At 43.1% G+C, this 8,212-nt stretch overlaps 1 non-coding gene and 2 pseudogenes across 1 annotated transcript; all 3 read left to right on the top strand.

Annotated features, from left to right (window-relative positions):
- The window catches only part of LOC123056037 (cytochrome c oxidase subunit 2-like), a 2,184-nt pseudogene extending 1,996 nt beyond the window's left edge, over window positions 1-188 (top strand).
- A 949-nt stretch (window positions 189-1,137) lies between these two features.
- Window positions 1,138-1,211, top strand: TRNAD-GUC (transfer RNA aspartic acid (anticodon GUC)). Its single transcript has one exon. It is a non-coding gene; the product is annotated as a tRNA-Asp (tRNA).
- Window positions 1,212-6,226: 5,015 nt separating this feature from the next.
- The window catches only part of LOC123054917 (cytochrome c oxidase subunit 2-like), a 2,085-nt pseudogene continuing 99 nt past the window's right edge, over window positions 6,227-8,212 (top strand).

The following is an 8,212-nucleotide window of genomic DNA, read 5'->3' as shown; positions in this document are numbered from 1 at the left end:
GAACTAATCATGCCTTTACACCTATCGTCGTAGAAGTAGTGACTTTGAAAGATTATGCGGATTGGGTATCCAATCAATTAATCCTCCAAACCAACTATACTGGGGAAGCTGAAGCAGAAATGCAATTCTCAGTTGAGGGAAGGGGGAAGCTCCAGGAAGGCCTCGCTCGCTCGCTCAAAAAGCTCTAACGCTCGTTTACGAGTGGAGTGCATAAGCCCTTATTGAAGTAGGGTGAGGCCTTACTACACGAGCTCGTAAGTCAAGCACGGAACGAGCCTTGTCTACGAAGCTTTGCTTCATCATCTTGCTTGCTTCTGGCGAAGCTTAACGCACTATAACATAGGCATGCATGATGGTATGGTAGGAAGACTCCTTTTAAGGCCGACCACTACATAGGAGCGATAGGAAGCCAAGCCGTCAAAAGGAAAGGCGAGCAGCCCTTATTGCAATAGCAAACGGCCTACTTATAGCCCTATTTATACCCTTTCTCGGGGACTTCAACGGGCCTTACAAGCTCAATAAATTGCAATTCTTCACCTTTTCCTCAGACAGTGGGAATGCATTTTCTTACTTGATTGACATTGACAGATATGTGTACCACACCGAACAAGCAATATGTCATATGCTTGATGTACCAGCCAAGCCAGCTCTTTTTTTCTCAGTTCCCTTATCCTTAGCGCAAAAGTAAAAATAAAATGAAAGAGAGTTTTTATTTGCAAATGAAAATGAACATGGATCTAAATAAATTAGATAATCAATAAATAAGAATTGGAATAATAGAAAAAATATCCTTCGCCCCTTATCTCTTCATCATCGTCGGTTCCGTCACTTGTGGTATTCGTTTAGAATCTTGTTGACCCTACTCGCTTACTCCTATTTTCCTTATTTCTTTTTCTAGATAATTAATTAGAACTTTCTTGAAAGAATGGGGTTCTCTCTGGGGGGCGCACCCTCTCTTCCTTTTTGAGAAAGATGGGCTTGTTTTTTTTCAATAAGTTCTATTGCTTTGACACATTTAGTATATAACATAATATATATAAGAAAAGTACTAAAGGCGAAGGGCATTCTGTTGTACAACTACTTTGGTATAGTTACAAAGGTAGTAGGTGACTGTTGAATCGACAGTAGTTACGAAAGGGGGAAATAGCTCAGTTGGTTAGAGTGCTGGTCTGTCACGCCAGAAGTCGCGGGTTCGAACCCCGTTTTCCCCGCCCGATCTTTCTTTCTTCCCGAGGTCATACCTCTGCCACTTTACCCTGAGTTTCACTAAGGCATATAACCCCATTCGGGTAAGAGGAGCAAGCAGTGGGGAACATCTATTTATATGCGTGTTAGCATCAACAGCATCTTTTTGAAAGTAAATTACATCGATCCTCGGTGCTAGGTACTCAGGTAAGTAAATCCTGAGGATAGAACTAGAGCAAGTAAGCTCATCGCACTATCAAGTCAGTCAGGAACTAGTCTGCCAAGCTTAAGAAGAAGTGAAAAGTAAGCAAGTTGTCATCTAGTGAGGGCTAAAAGACACGGAGAACATCCCCCCTCTATTTGCCAATAGCTTCCGCCTTCCTCTCTTTCATTTCATGTCGGTTCAGCCGAGCCAATAGATTCCATAGGCGGGTCAGTTATAGCTGTAGTAGCCTTTGATTAGGTCCTTTCAATAGACTTTCCGTAGCTATAATTCGATAAACTTTCCGTAGCTCAGTACTACTGATCGTTGACGCCCGCAACTGTACTTACGGCTGTACTTGTGAAAAGAGATAGAGCCGTCTCGCTATGACTCAAAGATGGTCAAAAAGCTAATAGATGGGCCACAAAAGGTAGAGGAGAGGGGGTAAGAAGAGTAGACTTACTATTGGATACAAGATAGGGTATACAGCTAAAAGGGTGAGATAGAGGAATGAAATGAGCCAGTGAAACGGTCCACGACCACAAGTATTGAGCAATAACCATAAAACTTGGGGAGTGCCTCAAGAAAATCCATTGAAATAGAAGACCCAGGTTGTAATGGAACAGACAAAGGTTGAAGAAGACCAGCGAGAAGGGTGTGCTCACTCTTATTGAGTTGACACACATTACAGTGAAGAACAAACTTGGAGGGAGAAAATAAACCAGAAGGGACCCATTGTTTCTGTGCAAGTCGAACAATGATGGAAAAGCATCCAGTATGTAGCCGACATATGCCAACAACCCAAATGCACATATGCTAGTTAAGTTGAAACTCCTAAATTAAAGCGCAAGCAACAAAACTACTTTTTTGAAGGCGCGGAGCGTTGAAGAAGAGCATAGCTCGATTAACACAACTAGGGGCAATATGGTTCATTTTCCTAGAACACCACAACAAATGTCCCTACCAGCTATTGCCAGTGAAGCTGAAACCATGGCTACCCCTCAACAAGCCTCTAGCTCTTATCCTAGGCCTGAACCGCCTGAACCTCCAATTACCGTACCATTGGTACTGAATACGACCACCACTCACACCTATTCCAGACCTTTAAACCCCTGACCACCTAGACCTCTAGTAGCAAAGCAACTAAAAGACCCAATCACAAAAATAACCCTCTCTATCCCCCTCAAAACCTTGGCACGAACACTTGTTTCCAGCCACCTATGGCCTTCCTCATAGCTCAAAACATGATAATATTAGACCTAATCCTGCACCTCCACCACCACAACCAAGACCCAATTCAATACCAAATATCCAATTTTCCCAACCAATACTTTTGCCCTATCCTGGAACCAGAAGTGCCAATATATACTTACCTTAACCAACCGCTTCCAACTCAACAGCATGACCCGTACCAATACCTGCAAGAACAAAGGCCGCAAAATCAATATCAATATGGGCAGCAGATACATCAACCTCCTAGAGTTTATTTTCCAATATTTGAAGGGGCCAGGTCTTGGATACAAAAGTGTGAACATTACTTTTCGGTGTACCAAGTTACGGATTGGTACAAGGTAGAACTTTCGGCTATGCACCTTAGGGGGAGAGCTGAAAGCTGGTACAACAGTTTCTTAGTGAATAGGGGACAAGTATCTTGGCAAGAGTGAATTCAAGAGATTGTAGAGAGGTTTGAGGTAAGAAATGTGGTTGGTGTAGTTGATGAGTTTAATCACTTGAGGCAAAGAGGAAGCCTAGAAGAGTACAAGTCACACACAATTGGCAGAATTGAGGGCTGCCATGTTGAGGTGCAATCCCTATTACGATGACAACCTTTTTGACAAAGTTTTCTTGGGGGTAAGGGTATTGTAAATAGAGATAGATGTTTCGTCCGTCTCTGAGAAACAATTCGGCAACCCCGCTCTTCCCTTTGCCTCTTCCACATCTATTTTGGAAACTTGATTCGATTGAGTTTGAAGTAAGGATCTAATCAGATAACGCTTTGTTCTCCAATGAATGGAGGTGGAATAATTTATTGAGATAGAGAAAGCTACATCTCGACTTTATTTAAACGAAAGAAAAAGGTTAGTCCTGCTCCTAGACTTCCAATTCCAAGTAGTAGTAATGGAAAGGAACAGGTTTAGGAGAACTTTTTTTATGTCTTTCTTATAGCGATCGCTGAAAGTCAGTCAATGCCCTGGCTTCAATGAATGAAGATCGATGGGCTACGAAGTGGAGATGATGTCGTCGTGTCATTGCTCGTGATGTCTTCACCAGGATTTGACTTACCAATGTGAAATGTACCGTGCCAGTGGTTCTATCATTTAGATAGAGAGTGATCTTTCCTTCTTGTCGAAGAAAGATATGACGTTGGGAAGGGAAAGGGAGTAGAAACGTTTTCGTAGCCTTGGGGCGAAGGGCTGAGAGTTCCGTGATCCAGTTCTTTGAGCATACATAGGTTGAGGATGGAACTCCTATAGCAATCGATCTGGAAAAAGGCAACAACCGAGAATACAAAGCAGAAAAAGCGAGTGAGATCTTGACTTTCTATTATCATACAACATAGAAGTATTTAATAAAATCAGAAAGAGCCCTGGGATTTGACCAAAACGGCATAATTGAAAGCTCTCGTCTCAGTCGCTCGCCTAAGAAAAGGTACCGGGTTGCTCCGTGATGACGAATAAGCAACCCAGCCCAGTCCTTGCTTTCATAGAAAAAGGTGAATTTACTCGAATATTCGTCAATGACTCAATATTTAGTAATCAAATCATGCGTTTGTTAGATCATTTAGTGAGAAATAAAACGAGAATAAGGAGAGAGTCCTCACCTCAATATCGACAACAATGACCTGGCAAGTGAAGTAAAGTAAAAGCAAAGTAGAGCCCGGCTGATGTCAAACGTTTTCAAATCTTACCCACCATATCCATTCATGCACGTTACTAGATGAAAAGTAAAAAATAAAGCAATGATGGTTTTTATCAGAGCCACTTTACAACCGGTTTACCAACTTCTTCATGCCCCTACGAACGAAATATTTGGAGTTTGACAACTGGTTGACGCCGGTTCATACTCGAATGAATATATCGCCGGTAGATACTTGCTTTTCTAATGAGGTAGACACTTTTGCATGTTAAGGTTTCCACTTCAAACCATCCAGATTTACACTTCAATTTCTGGTTGTTGACACGGTTTACACTTGACTTCATTCAAACTGAAACTTATGTATCTATCTTGGCGGGCGGGCACTTAACCAAACTCAGGTTAACACAAAGTCTTAATTAGGGTGTTTTTTTCCGATCAACCCGACACTCCGAACAGAACCGACCCTGACTAGACCTTTTCCCAAGCAACTCCGAATACTGGAATATCTGAATGAAATTCGATAAGAGAAATTAGAGCATGTTTCTAAATTTGTGATAACTACTTATTTATGAGTGAGAAATGCTTCATGCGAGCACCCTTGGCGGCCTGCTTTTGAGACAGGGAGGCCATGCTCGTATCTATGCTTTTCATTCATTGGTCTGGTCTACTCGTACCCCACCCCACAAGGTACATCTTCGACTACCGTGCTTCTTATCTTGACGCTATACATTCAGTTCAGGCAGTCCCAGAGACTTATCCTTCAGAAAAAGGTAATCCACCCATATTGGACTTTTCTTCACCTGGCCTCGCAGATTCAATACCGAATTCTCTTCACATACCGGCCTGCTAATTCCGGGATTAGCTGTTCTCAATGACTGGTGGATGCCTCTTTTCTACCTTAGAAATCGTTTTTTATGTACCTTCTCCCTCTCTACACCTTTTTCTGCCTCGCCGCCCAGAAAGACCTATAGAAGAAGGAAGAATTCAATCCGTATACTCCAAGCGTCGTAACTATCGCACATTCCAAGCAACCCTCCAATGAAGAAAGTGCAATTGAAACAATCAACAACGGAAAAATAATTAGACTCCCTCGTCAATTGTTTGGATTGGAATTAGGCTCCTCTACTCTAGTCGTCCTCTTCTATTCCCTGTCGATAGGGCATTCCAATCTCTGCGTAGCTGCCCGCCCTACTTCATTCCTATCTCCTTCGGCGTCAGCCCCATGTACCCCCTTAAACTAACCACTTGAATTGATCAGGATTTGTTAGGTTGAGTGCATTTTCTTCAAAATCCAGTCAATTTCAAGAAAAGTATCAGAAAATCCCGGGGTTAGGCACCTTTTTCAGTGAAATCTTGTTTTTTTCCCGCATTAATTAGTTATGGGAGAATCCTTGCTTCCTCGATGCTCTTGCCTTCGCGGTCCTATTAAAAGAGACAAAAGAGGTTTTAGCACCGGCATCTTTGGATCAAAAGATCATTCCATCCTAGAACCAACACGATGACTTCTACTTGCCCGATTTGAAATGGTGATGAATATGAAATTAGGAATATATATGGACAGATGAATTATGCGTCATGGAATCCGGATCATTAAAGAGGTAGTGTAGATAGTTGTCTAAGTGTGATCTTCTTATATCCCCACGAACTGTTCAGCTTTATAGACCCAAGGGGAAATAGAATCTCAAAAGGACCTTTCTTGTCCGTAGCCCCGTTGGAATCGAGGGCTTGATATCTCATTGGCATGACTAATTGATGAGGCCGACTGCCTAAGTAGTACTCACAAGGTCCTTGATTTCTTGTTAGTCTGTATCTTTCTCTTTAATAGTATGGTATCCAGGTTCACCTATTTTTTTCATTGTTGCTCTTGAGAAAACGCGTATAGTAAGTAGTCTTCATTGATGGGACAAATGCTCCAGTGTATGCGTTACGAGGCAACTAGCATTTTGTCATGGAAGTTCGTGAAAGAATGTTCTTGTTTTTCGTTGGAAAAACCAACGCCGACGTCAAGATCAGTCTCCTTTCCTTTCTCTTTTGGGAGCAGAGCTGAAAAAGATGGGAAATTCCAATGATTCTTCGTTCATTATCATGTCGATTCCTCACAATCGCTCTTTATGATGCTGCGGAACCATGGCAATTAGGATCTCAAGACGCAGCAACACTTATGATAAAAGGAATCATTGACTTACATCACGATATCTTTTTCTTCCTCATTCTTATTTTGGTTTTCATATCACGGATGTTGGTTCGCGCTTTATGGCATTGCAACGAGAAAACTAATCCAATCCCACAAAGTATTGTTCATGGAACTACTATCGAAATTATTCGGACCATATTTCCAAGTGTCATTCTTTTGTTCATTGCTATACCATCATTTGCTCTGTTATACTCAATGGACGGGGTATTAGTAGATCCAGCCATTACTATCAAAGCTATTGGACATCAATGGTATCGGAGTGCGCCTCTTAACGAGGGTGATTTAAGTGAAACGAAATGTACCGGTGGTTCGCGAAGCATCTGGCTTACCGGCATCTCCCATTCCTGTCATCGAGAGACTAAAAGAACTATAGCATGCCAGAAACGGGGAGTTGAGGTGGTTAGACCTATACCCCGAAATGCTCCCAGCATAGGACCCTATGGTTCCATTCTTGTTATTGCTGGAGGTACACATACCTCTTCTTGGTGTGGTGGAGCGATATACGAAAAATAGATGATAAGCCTGCAATGTCCGATAACGGGGCTTCAGTAGTGAATCTATCGGCACCACAGCAGTGGCATACAACTTTGGACCTAAGGGATGGTCCCGTTACCTTTCGGAATGGGGGATCCCCGTTGGCAACAACCACGGTAGTAGTTGCAGAACTACTGGGCCAAGAGAGGACAACCTGTTGTTCCTGCTCCTCCTTCTTCGCTTCGGGGACGGAGGTCCTACGCTAGGTAAGAGCACGCACAAGCACTTGACCGAAGGGGACCAACGCTTCTACTCCTCCACCGAGGAGCCATTCTTGCGAGAAGCAAGGGATGTCGTGAACGGTGGGAGGTCAAAGAAAGAGAATTGACCTCTGAATACAGTGATCCTATGATCTAGATAGACTCCGTCCTTTTTCTTAGATAAGGGTGACTCAAGAAATTGGGGATGGCACCTGCTGGCATAATGCAGGCTGGAACGTGGGAATTCGAGGTCTCATGAACGAGTTTTTTTTGTGGACAAACATACTTTCCGGTCTTTTTATGGATCCTTTTAGATCTACGGGCCGGCCGTTCACATGAGCATAGGGAATCTATACTCGAGCCTTCGACTTGGCCCCTGGCAGCATAGGTGAGGAATCACTCTTGAGATCTGATCTATTGGGGCCTACAACTTCGCCAAAGCCGACTAGCATCCCTTTCCGTGGTGAATTGGCCGTCCCATACCTTCATTTTGTCTCATGTGTGTTGAACATTATCTTCCTCGGTTCCAGCTTCACTGATGTAGGTAGGGCTGGGCGAGAAAGGGTCCCCTCTTGCCTATTAGTAAGCGGGCCTTCGATTCCACCGGGGTCTTATGGTCTCATAGAGGGGGGAGAACTACCTAACTAAAGAAGAATAGTGCTCTTTATAAATAAGAGTAGGCGTGGAGAGCTTTTTGCGGGGAAACTTGCAAGTCAAGTTTGGGGGGAGGCGGGCGTCGACCCAACCTTATGAGTATTCGGACTAAACAGTTCCGATGAACAGTCACTCACTTTTGACAGTTATACGATTCCAGAAGATGATCCAGGATTGGGTCAATCACGTTTATTAGAAGTTGACAATAGAGTGGTTGTACCAACCAAAACTCATCTACGTATGATTGTAACACCCACTGATGTACCTCGTAGTTGGGTTGTACCTTCCTCGGGTGTCAAATGTGATGATGTACTTGGTCGTTCAAATCTTACCTCCATCTCGGTATAACGAGAAGGAGTTTACTATGGTCAGTGCAGTGAGATTTGT

The sequence above is a fragment of the Triticum aestivum genome, chromosome 2D (assembly GCF_018294505.1).
Source record: "Triticum aestivum cultivar Chinese Spring chromosome 2D, IWGSC CS RefSeq v2.1, whole genome shotgun sequence".
NCBI classification, from domain to species: Eukaryota; Viridiplantae; Streptophyta; class Magnoliopsida; order Poales; family Poaceae; genus Triticum; species Triticum aestivum.
Note: the sequence above shows the minus strand (reverse complement) of the source record. Positions and strands in the feature narration are given on the sequence as shown.